The 12,670-nt window shown below is 40.1% G+C and overlaps 1 protein-coding gene across 1 annotated transcript in view; it reads right to left on the bottom strand.

Moving 5' to 3' along the window:
• Positions 1–12,670, bottom strand: part of FIG4 (FIG4 phosphoinositide 5-phosphatase) — a 122,686-nt gene that overhangs the window by 109,249 nt on the left and 767 nt on the right. The gene's annotated exons all lie outside the window — the stretch shown is intronic.

The raw sequence follows: 12,670 nt of genomic DNA, 5'->3' as shown, positions 1-12,670 counted from the left end.
TCCTCTGTGGTTGTTACCTCTGTTCTGGTAGCACAGTCGGGTTCCATAGGCATTGGGTAAAGTATTAGGTAAAAGAATACTACCTACTGGGATCCCTGGGTGGCTCAGCGGTTTAGCACCTGCCTTCAGCCCAGGGCGTGATCCTATGGTCCTGGCATTGAGTCCCACATCGGGCTCCCTGCAGGGAGCCTGCTTCTCCCTCCGCCTGTGTCTCTGCCTCTCTCTCTGTGTCTCTCATGAATAAATAAATAAAATCTTTTTTTAAAAAAGAACACTACCTACCACAAATGAATCATTTAATTTTCCAGGTAACTTTCTACAAGGTTTACACAAACCCATCTTCTTTGGGTAAGTCAATCTCTCAGTAAGGAAGCACATGGCTTTAAGGGAGGTAAAATTCCAGAATGAAATTCCTAAAATTTTAATAGATCCTAGGAAATGTAAAGAGTAATTGCAATAGGACTGTGAATTGGCAGTTTGTCATTAAGACAGATGGAACTCCTAAGTGCTAGTGGGCAAATGCCTTAATGGCCTTTAGAACACCCACATGGGAGGGCAGATCTACATCTCCCATATCCAGACTCTTCCAAAGACTCCTTGAAGCAGAGGAACCAATAGCCAAAATTCGCAGAATTTACAAAAAGATCTGAGTGGGGAAAAAGAAACAGGGAGCAGTATATCTTTCCACATTCTCTCTTCTAAAGTGGTCCAAGAATCCTAAAAATGTTTTGTGCAGAGAAAAGCGACCTCATGTGGAGCCTGTTAATGTGAGAAAGAAAACCACTGCTCTCTCATTTGCCTTGCTGTGGATAGAATCACTTGCCTGCACTGCCCTCTTGTGGGCAGTTAAGCCATCAACTTTTACACCAATTTTTTTTTTTTTTTAAGAGCATAATCCAATTACTTTTGTTTGAGCCTGGTGGTACCACTTAATGATTTAGGGATGGACTGCAGGGAATGAGCTTTGAGGGGAAAGACTTCTGGTTACACCATTCCCAAAGAGATCAAGTGAGAACTTCTGAGACCAGAGCTCAGAGGAGAGATCTTAAGAGTGTGTCAGCAGCACATACATGGCCTTTAAAGTCATAGGACTGGATTAAACCTAGTACGGAGAGTGAAAATAGAGATGGAGCCCCAAAGAAAACTAGCCTGAAGCACTCTATATAAAATTATTCAGAGGCTGGATACAGAGAAAGAACTAGCTTAGAAGACTGAGAAAAAAGGCCAGTGTTTTCGGGGGGAAAAAAAAAACAAACAAACCAGGACAGCATGATTCATCAAAGCAAAGGGAGGGGATCATTTGGAAAAGGAGGGAGCAGTCACATCATTATCAAATGCTGCTGAGATTGGCACAGCTGCTCTGGAAAACAGTATAGAGGTTCCTCAAAAAGTTAAAAATAGAGCTACCCCATGACCCAGCAATTGCACTACTAGGCATTTATCCAAAGGATACAAACATAGTGATTTGAAGGGATATATGCACCCCAATGTTTATAGCAGTGATGTCCACAATAGCCAAGATATGGAAAGGGCCTCGATGTCCATTGACAGATGAATGGATAAAGATGTGGTGTGTGTGTATATATATATTACACACAATGGAATATGACTCAGGCATCAAAAAGAATGAAATCTTGTCAGTTGCAATGACCTGGGTGGAACTAGAGGGTATGATGCTAAGCAAATAAGTCAGTTAGAGAAAGACAAATATGGTTTCATTCATATGTGGAATTTAAAAAACAAAAGAGATGAACATAGGGGAAGGGAAGGAAAAATAAAATAAGATAAAAACAGGGAGGCAAACCAGAAGAGACTCTTCACTCCAGGAAACAAACTGAGGGTTGCTGGAGGGGAGGTGGAGGGGGGGAAAGGGTAACTGGGTGATGGGCATTAAGGAGGGCATGTGATGTAATAGAGCACTGGCTATTATATGCAACTGACAAGTCACTAAATTCTACCCCTGAAACAAATAATACACTATATGTTAACTAAATTGAATTTAAATTAAACATTTTAAAATATTTTACTTATTTGACACAGAGAGAAAGAGAGATAACAAGCAGGGGGAGCGGCAGGCAGAGGGAGAGGGAGAAGCTGGCTCTCCACCACAATGTGGGGATGGAGCTCAACACGGGGCTCAATTCCAGGGTCCTGGGATCATGACCTGAGCTGAAGGCAGATGCTTAATTGACTGAGCCACCCAGGTGCCCCTAAATACATGTTTTAAAAAAAGGAAATGAAAGAGAGAAAAACAAAAAACTGCTGCTAAGAGGTCAAGGAAGACAAGGACACAGAAGTGCCCAGGGAGTCGGATAATAGGATCTTGTGAGTGGCCATTCTGTGCACAATCTCAGTGATGTGGTGGGGGCAAAATCCACAACACAGCTGTTTGAAGAGCAAATGAATAGTCTTCTGTTAAAGATGAAAAAGTCAATACCTCTGTTTCTCCCAAACACCTTACTAAAATTACAGTAAAGGTTTTTATGTTCTTTTTTTTTTGTAGACATAAGCCCTAAGGGCAAAGAGAAGAGTGGAGATAGCAACAAAAATCATTTGAAACTGAAAAGCGTCCCGAAGAAAGCTGAATTCTAAGCTGGCAGTGGGGAAGTCAAGAAACAATCCAATTTATACCAGAGAACCTCCAAAAGGTGTGGAAATTTGTGGCGTCTCTTATCTCTGGAGAGAGAAGTGTAACATTTCAGGAAATTGAAGATAAAAAGAAGATAGCTCAAGCTTCTAAATAGGAAAAAAAAAAGGAACAGGCTTCAAACCAAAGATCAAGAAGGGAGTAATATTAGAAATCGTCAACAGCAACACCAGAAGACGGGTTGCTTTCCCATCAAAATCCTAAGGGAAAGTTCATTTCAATCTCTAATTCAACATTAAATCTGTCAATCAGGGCAGCCCGGGTGGCTCAGTGGTTTAGCGCCGCCTTTGGCCCAGGGCCTGATCCTGGAGATCTGGGATCAAGTCCCACGTCGGGCTCCCTGCGTGGAGCCTGCTTCTCCCTCTGCCTGTGTCTCTGCCTTTCTTTCTCTTTCTCTCTCTCTCTCTCTCATGAATAAATAAATAAAATCCTAAAATAAATAAAAATAAATCTGTCAATCAAATGTGAGGATGGGATAAGGCCATTATCAGAACGCACAGGCTCAAAAGAAGTACTGCCCATGAACCCTTTCTCATGAAGCAACTGGAGGACATACACCACCAAAATGAGGACATAAATCAAGAAAGAGGAAGATGCAGGACCTGAGAAAATAAGGAAATCATCACGAGAGAGGCTCTCAGATGATGTGAAGGGAGATCCCAGGATAGCAACTGTACTGCCTTGGGAGCAATCAGCCCAGATTTGAGCCACTGCTTGGAGAAGATGAAACCGATAAGAATACCCACGCCCCTCCCTCCCCACTGTGTGTGAGTGTGCTGAGTGTAGATTTACATGTCAGAGAAACTTGGGGTTAAATTCCCTGCAGGTCCTTAGTAAGAACTAGGAATTGTGGGAAGAAGGAAAGACCATCTCCAGGACTGACAGTCTGAAGTTCAAACAGTGAAAAAGGAGATAAATGCCCAAAAGCAATAGGGAAGGAACAGATGAGGGCAATAACTGAAGTGTACAGGATTTCCATAAATCAGGCACGTGCCAGATGGACTGCCCGAGTGCACATGCGCACACAGGTCCGTTTGACTCAACACTGCTGGGGAAAACATTTGTGTGTGTGTTTGTATGTATGCTGGAGGGGAGTTGGGGTTGGCAGGAATTGGGGTAGAGAAATAAAATACCCTGAGAAAGCTTCATTTAAATGCCCGGTAAAGACAGAAGATGAACTGAGCTGGCCCTCTTTGGAAAGACAAGTATCACTGTTAAGAAAAAGTTTAAAATTTCAATATGTAGTTTTAACAGCAGTGACTTAGTATGAAGATGAATGTGTTTCTAAAATATATACATGAACTGCAAATGGAATATAATAGGTAATCCATTTAACAGGAAATTCAGTATCTACTAACATTATTATCTCCTTTTATAATGACAGGCTAATCAATCACTCACTTTTCATCTGAGGGAAGAAAATCAGCTTTCTTCAAAGAGAGGTTTAGGTTGCCTGACAGCTTCAATTAATGTTAAACTTCACTTGAACTTTTGGAATAAAGGTATTATTTTTAAAGATCATCATGAAGTTACTTCTCACAATCTAACGGTATTGTGGGCCTGCCTCTTCACCTACTCCAGCAATCCCACAATCAGTACCGCAGCACAAAAGAAATGAGCCACTGACAGTCAAAAAGGAGGTCTCTAAGTTCACTCTTCACAGCTTCAGGGCTTTACTGATGGAGAAGCTTTAAATCCCATGTGGAAGTAAGTGGAAACCCCATCTTCGAAATCAGCTATAATCACTATGCTTCTCTCTCCATTTAATATCCTGTGGTTTCCTGCCCTAATCCCTTATACTGCTCTGTCCTGTTCCCTCATTACACAAACTTAGGCTAACATCCAGGCTAATGAAGCTGCATTCTTCATGATGTGGTTCCTACTTATTTTATTCTATTTTGTATGATGGGGAGGGGGGACTTCCTTAAAGCCTTTTGGAGCAAAGCAGAAATCAAATAAACCCACACCTACATACATAGGTACTAACAATTTTGAGCTAGAGAGTAAAGAACACAGCCTCAGCCTGTGTAGGGGTGAAGACACAAAAATCCACCACACTTCTGCTCAGCTACCAACTTTAAACTCAACTAGTATATGTTAATTTGCCATAAAATGATCACTTATGGAAATGGTAAGACCTCTAGGGCATTATATATTAAGCAAGGGCTATAGATTGGAAATCACCTAAAGTAAACTGCAGTTTCCTCCAGCATAACTTCAGCCTGTTAAATCTGTGGACAACTCCTAGTTGTACTGAGCTATGCGAGCAGTCAGGCTGGATGTGACCTCAGTTAACCTGTAGGTCTGGGTCATAGCACAGACAAGGGCCAGGGCATCACCACAGGAGCCAAAGCGCAGCATGAGGGTGCTGGGCACCAGAGAGAACAGGTAAGTTTTGGGAAGAAGCAGACCTTTCACAAGGCCAGAACTACACCTTCTGCATGCTATCTACCAACTTACTCCCCCTTTCCTCTCCAGTTACCCTTCCAAATGAAGGCTCAGGGCAAGAGGCAGCCCATCTTGTCCACTCTCTTTTGTTCCCCTAATTCTTTCATAATCAGATAATACACTCCCATCAACCAAAATAACAATGCGCTTATTCTGAGTTATATACTTGCCAACAATGACTTTTGTCAATCTTTCACATCTTTGCCATTTCGACAGATGAAAATAGGAATCTATTTTCATTTTATTGTTTTAATTATTACCAAGGTGTATTATCTTTTTATATTCATACTTCTTTTGTCAGATTATCTATTCATATCCTTGTCCTTTTTTGGGAGTGTTTTATTTTTCAGAATGATTTCCAAACCCTTTGTATATAGGAACATACTGCTTTATTTGGTGCTCAGGCTACCAATATTTTCCTCATAGTCTTTTGACTCTTCTATTTACTTTCAGTTTTAAATGCTTTCTATTAGAAAAGAAAAAAATCTCAGTGATCTAAATTTCTACCTTATAAAGTTAGAAACAGGTCAACTGATTAATCCCCAATCCATAAGAGGAAGAAAATAATAAGCCTGAGAACAGAAACTGATTAAATAAAAAGCAACAATAGAGAAAATTAACTAAATCAAAAGTTGATTCTTTCAAAAGACTACTAAAATTGATAAATGCCTAGCAAAATGGATCAATAAAAAATGAGAGAGAACACCAAATACCAATATCAGGAACAAAAGTGAGAGTTTTACTACAAATCCTACAGACATAAAAAGTTTAATAAGAGGGGCACCTGGGTGGCTCAGTCGGCTAAGTGTCTGCCATGGGCTTAAGTCCTAATCCCCTGGGATCGAGCTCCACATCAGGTTTCCTGCTCTCCGGGGTGTCTGCTTCTCCTTCTCCTTCTCCCTCTGCCCCCCACCCCCACTTGCACACACTTCCTCTCTCTCTCAAATAAATAAAATCTTTAAAAAATAATAACAAAAAATTTTAACAAGAGAATATTATGAACAACTTGATGCCAATAAATTCAACAACTAAAATGATAATGGACAAACTTCTTGAATAATACAATTTATAGGGATGCCTGGGTGGCTCAGTGGTTGAGCGTCTGCCTTCAGCTCAGGGCGTGATCCCAGGGTCCCGGGATCAAGTCTCACATCTGGCTCCTAGTATGGAGCCTGCTTCTCCTGCTCTGCCTCTCTCTCTGTGTCTCTCATGAATAAACAAATAAAAATCTTTTAAAAAGAAAAAAGAAAAATACAATTTATCAAATGTGATTCAAGGAGCACCTGGATGGCTCAGTCATTTAAGCATCTGACTCTTGATTTTGGCTCAGGTCGTGATCTCAGGGTTGTGAGACTGTACCCTGTGCCCTGTGTGAGATTGTGGCCTGATTCTCTCTCTCCCTTTTCCTTTGCACAACCCCCCCCCCAAGAAAAAAATGTGATTCAAGACCCACTGAAAATATGCATGACCCTACAGCTGCTATAGAAATTGATGATCAAAATCTGTCCCACAAAGCAGCCAAAGTGCCTTCAGTGGTAAATTCAAGCAAACATTTAAATAAAGAAATAAATGAAACAAAAGTGCAAAGAAGAAAATCTTCTTGTAGTAGGTCATGGGCATGGAATTTCATTTTACATAAAATTAATTATACAAATTAGAAATATCTTAAAAATTCAAATATTAATAAATCTTCATTTTAAATAATTTTAATTTATAGAAATATTTCAATTAAAATAATAATCTCACAATTTCAAAAAAAGATTCAATATAACTAAGATTCAGTTCTCCCCAAATGGATCTATAAATTCAATGAAATCCAAATCACAATCCCAATAGGCTTATTAGAAATTGACAAGCTGATTATAAAATTCATATGTAAACATACAAGATCTAGAGTAGTCAAAACAACTTCAGGAAAGAATGAAGTTGGAAAACTTACACTTTCTGATTTCAAGACTTCTTATCAAACTGTAATAATGAAGATAAGGTGGTAATGCTATAAAGAAAAATAAATTGATCAACAGAACAAAATAGAGAGTTTAAGAATCAACTCACATGGGGCAGCCCGGGGGGCCCAGCGGTTTAGCGCCACCATCAGTCCAAAGCCTGATCCTGGAGAGCTGGGATCAAATCCCACGTCAGGCTCCCTGCGTGGAGCCTGCTTCTCCCTCTGCCTATGTCTCTGCCTCTCCCTCTCTCTCTCTCATGAATAAATAAATAAAATCTTCTTAAAAAAAAAAGAATCAATTCACATTTATTCAACTAATTTTTCACAAGAGAACCAAAGAAATTCAATAAAGTGAGATTTTCAACAAATGAGCCTGGACAACTGATGCATGGAACCTCAAGCCCTGTTGCCAGCCTCCAAGAACCCTTAATGATCCTCATCTCCTGGTATTCATGCCTTTTTACACTCCTTGCCCACAAACAGGGCTGACCTGCATAACCAACAGAATATTAAGGAAACAGTGGAATGTGAATCCTGAGGCTAGATCACAAAAGACACCCTTCTTTCTCTTGGATCACCCTGTCTGGGTAAATCCAGCTGCCACATCATAGACACTAAAGGAGTCCTATGGAAATGCCCCTGAGGTGAGAAACTGAAGCCTCTGGTCAACACCCAGCTGAACTTGCCAAGCATGTGAGTGAGCTACCTTGGAAGTAAATCCTCTAGCCTAGTCAACCCTTCAGATGACTGTAGCCCAGATGACACCTTAACTGCAATTTCATGAGACCCTGAGCCAGAACCACGCAGCTAAGTCCTTCCCAGACTCCTGATCTACTGAAAATATGTGAAATATGAAATATTTATTGTCGTCTGAAGCCACTAAGTTTTGGAGCAATTTGATACACCACAAGAAGTAATACAACCACATACAAAATTATTTTAATATAAAACTCACCCCTAAATGTAAAAGTTAAAAGTATAAATATTTTAGAGAAACCATGGAAAAATATCTTTGTGCTCTAGGAATAGGTAAAGATTTCTTAGAACACAGAAAGCAGCAACCACAAATGAAAAACTTGATAAATTAGACTTCATTGAAATGAAAAACTTTTGCTCATCAAAAGATCATTAATACAATACGTACATTTATCAGATCATCACATTGTATACCTTAAATATCTTACAATTTTATCAGCTATGCCTCAGTAATACTGAAAAAAAATGAAGAAAATGGAGTAGGCAAGCCACTAACTGAAAGAAAATATTCACAAAACATGTATCCCAAAGACTTCATTCTAGAATATATAAAAAACTACAAATCAAAAATAAAGAGGGATGCCTGGGTGGCTCAGTGGTTGAGTCACCCAGGCGTCTGCCTTGAGCTCAGGGCATGATCCCAGGTCGGGGAATCGAGTCCCACATTGGGCTCCCTGTGTGGAGCCTGCTTCTCCCTCTGCCTTTATCTCTGCCTCTCTCTGTCTCTCATGAATAAATAAATAAAGTCTTTTAAAAAAATAAACAAATAAAGAGACAAACAATCCAATTATTTTTAAGTGGGCAAAAAGACTTTGACACTTCATAAAGGAAGATGTAAAAACCGCCAAAAAGCACGTGAAAAGATGCTCAGTATCACTAGTCATTAAGGGAATGCAAATCAAAACCATAATGAGATACAGGCACAAGACTAACTAAAACTAAAAAGACTGACAACTCCAAGTGCTGACAAGGATTTGGAGCAATAGGGATTTTCATACCTTGCTGATGGGAGTGTAAAATGATATGTGCTTAGGTCACCTCTGTGACTAGCTATTTCATTCTTAGGTATTTACCAAAAGAAATGAAATGAAAACTTACATCCACAAACATGCTTATTCAAGAATGTCCACAGCTGGCTTATTGACAACAGCCTAAATATGGAAAACGGTCTAAATCAATAGGGAAAATGGATAAACGAACTGTGGAGTATGTACACAATGGGCTACTATTCCATAATAAAAAGGAACAAACTACTGATACAACATGGATGAACTTCAAAGACATGCTGAGCAAAAAAAGCGAGGCTCAACAGAATATGTACTATATAAATCCACCCGTATGAAATTTTTCAGTAGGCCTATCTAATCTAAGGTGAAAAAGGAGAGAATATCAGTTGCCTGTAAGGAAAAGGAGACAATTGACTGAATTGTCACAAGACAATTTTCTGGGGCAAGACAGTGGTATGGTTAACATATGTGTGTAACTTCTTGTCTAAATTCTACAGATAAGATTTGTGCATTTCAATTTATGTAAATTTTAAAGAAAAAGAATATTTTGAAATAAGTGGTGAATGGGGAGCGGAATGAGTTATAGCTAATAAAGATAATTCGGGAGGCGCCTGGAGGCGTAGTCAGTTGAGTCTGACTTTTGGTTTCAGCTCAAGTACTGATCTCGGGGTTGTGAGATCCAGCCCCGCATGGGGCTCTGCACTCAGCATGGACTCTGCTTAGGACTCTCTCTCTCCCCATCCCCACTACATGCTTGCTCTCCTCTCTCTCTCTCTCTGTCTCTCTCAAAAATAAATAAATAAATCTTCTAAAAAATTAAAGGTAATCTTGGAGCTGGTGATGGATATGTGGGAGTTTATTAAACTATTCTGTTTATTTTATATTTGTTCAAAATTTCCATAATAAAAAAGCTAAAAACAAACCAAAAAACCCCAAAGACACACAAACCACAAACCCAATGTTCTAAACTCTGTTTCATCAGGAATACAATTACTCCGTCAAGTAGCCATAAAAGTTTCTAGTCACTGACTCCCAGTTTCTAGAAGTAATCTGTCCCAGTCCAGTTACAAACTCTCTATGCCTGGCATCAGGTGTCAGACCACACTCCCAACAGCATTGTCCTCTCCGCCTCATTCTTCTCTTCACTGAATAATAGTGAATAATAGTGATAGCAGTAGTAATAGGATTTATTTCTTCAAGGTTTTATGAGAATTAAATAATAAAATATATGTAGAGTATTTTGACCAGTGGCTGGCATAGAAGTTCGATAGGCATTAGCTATTATTCTCATTAATACAACCTGCTACAGTTTCTTTTTTTTTTTTTAATTCCTAGGATCTATTTAGTGGCCAGTAATTTTATGCTTTTTTCTGAGCTATTTAATGTTCCTTAAACTTTGAGCTTATTACTCAAATAAATCTCTCTACTTAAATGTTTAAGTCAAATATATAAAAAAGAAGAATCACATACTTTACTGATGAGGAAACCAAGGTTCAAAGATTAAATGCAGCAGACATTTCTCAAGGTGGTTGCTCCGGGCCAACCATTCCTGGAAACAAAGTTAGTACTGCCAGACGCCATTCTGGCGGTGATGATTTGTCCACTTGGGGGCGGATTCGCAACCATAGCTGAGTCAGTCAGATTCCTTCTTCTAGTACCTATGGTATGTCCTTGGCAGCACTCTGAATGGGTTCTCTAACCCTGCTGCCTTGTTCCTGCCTTTCCAGAAGCTGGGCAATTAGCTCTTCCAGCGATTCTATGCAATGGCTCCACCAGCACCCTTCTGATAAAACTCATCTTTTATCTCTAAACTGGCTGGAGTTAGTTTCCATTGCTTAGAGGACTGAGGAGGGGTAACAACCAAGTTCTAGAACACACATTTCTTCATGTTAGACACTCACAACCAGTATCCACTGGAATCTTACTGTTTGCAAGGCACTGTACCAGATCTGTGCTATGAGGACCAGCAGGTTATGACAGGAAAGGGGTGGGCCTTTACAAAGAGAGCAGCAACAGAAAATACTCTGGGTGGGTGAAGGGAACTGAAAGCAATACAGTTGTTCTGCAGAACAAGGCCCATAAAGGCACAGAGGTAATCCTCAGTAAATAGGTGTTGAGTTGATATTAAATTAGATATAAAACCAGACAGGTTTGGAACAAATCATATATGGCTTTGAATGCCAAACTAAGAGATTCAGCATCTACTCTCCTCAAATGGGGGTTGCTGAGCCCCCCCTTAAGATTTCTAAGCAGAAGAGCTCCATAATACAAGTAGTGCTTTTGTGTTTATTATTTTAATTATTCATTCATTCATTCAAGACACAGAGAGAGATTGAGAGGCAGAGACACAGGCAGAGGGAGAAGCAGGCTCCATGCAGGGAGCCTGACGCAGGACTTGATCCCAGGTCTCCAGGATCACACCCTGGGCTGAAGGCGGCGCTAAACTGCTGAGCCGTAGTGCTTTTGAAAGAACACTAACATACATCTCAGCCAGTCCTAATAAATACTCAGCTTACAAATGGGATGAAGTTTCTGTGTTTTAAATATAATATTTATGTTTCTAACCAGGGACATTTTATCAGCACACTGTACAGAAAGCAGAAGGTTTTGTTTCAATGTCAAAATACGTCTGTACGACTGTCCTCAGAGGACAACTGAAGATATCTATGAATAGTAGATAATTCCATCTTCTGGGCTGGATCTAATCAAATGAAGTCGTCAACAAAAATTAATTTAGGGTCAGCAATGTTTCTCCACTAATTGTGACCTGAGGCAGATGTGCTATTGGCACCATGTTATAACCAAGAAACTGTTAGGTACCTACTTTACGTAATGGAAGACAGGCCAAGTTCCACCGAATATGCCCCATAAAACACTCTACGGCACAACAGGAAGGCTCCTGGCATATGCATTCTTATTAGCATGCAGTGTAATTTTAAACACAGATCCTAACATCACCATGACCTCAACTCAGAAAGGCTACGCTTTATTTTCCAACCACACAAATGACAAAGTATGTACTTCTACAGGCACACTTCCATAAATCTTAGGGAAGTAGACTCTAAACACAAAAACTTATCTTATTCTACTACTAGTTGTTGACATGGCAATTCAAAGTAATGAAACAAAAAGTGCTGTAAAACAGTAACGAAAAGCAAAATAATGTTATCCACACAGATGTCTTTAAACAAAATAAATTTTCCTTCCCTTTCCAATAAGGAGAACCAAGTATTTTAGCAATAAAAGGGCACATTATTGGGGATCCCTGGGTGGCTCGGCAGCTGAGTGTCTGCCTTCGGCCCAGGGCGTGACCCCAGGGTCCCAGGATCCAGTCCTGCATCCGGCTCCCTGCAGGGAGCCTGCTTCTCCCTCTGCCTGTGTCTCTGCCTCTCTCTCTGTGTGTCTCTCATGAATAAATAAATAAAATCCTTTAAAAAGAAAAAAGGCACATCATTAACAGCAATCATAGTGATTGGTATGCCGTGGACTAGGAACACACACAAATTACCCATTCAAAAGTCAAAAATATTTTTTCATACACTTGCCTGTACTGTAAGCAGAGAACGGCAGACCGCTAATGGACTTTCTGAAAGTTTTGTTTTCTTTTTTTTTTAATCTGAAAGTTTTTTTTTTTTTAAAAGAACCCAGTAACTTGTTCAGAACTTCGTGAACAGTTTCCGAGATGCCACAAGCACCTGTTTCCAGCGTGTTCCAAGCATGACTCTTCCGTGGAAGCACGGACAAGCCAAAGCAGCAGTGCCCTGGGTGCAGGGACAAGGCGAAGCTCCCTCAGACTCCCGCCCAAGGCTGGGATTAGGGGCCCGGGGAGGGGGGATGCTGGGATTAGGGACCCGGGAAGGGAGG

This window comes from Nyctereutes procyonoides, unplaced genomic scaffold, assembly GCF_905146905.1.
Source record: "Nyctereutes procyonoides isolate TBG_1078 unplaced genomic scaffold, NYPRO_anot_genome, whole genome shotgun sequence".
Taxonomy (NCBI): Eukaryota; Metazoa; Chordata; class Mammalia; order Carnivora; family Canidae; genus Nyctereutes; species Nyctereutes procyonoides.
Note: the sequence above shows the minus strand (reverse complement) of the source record. Positions and strands in the feature narration are given on the sequence as shown.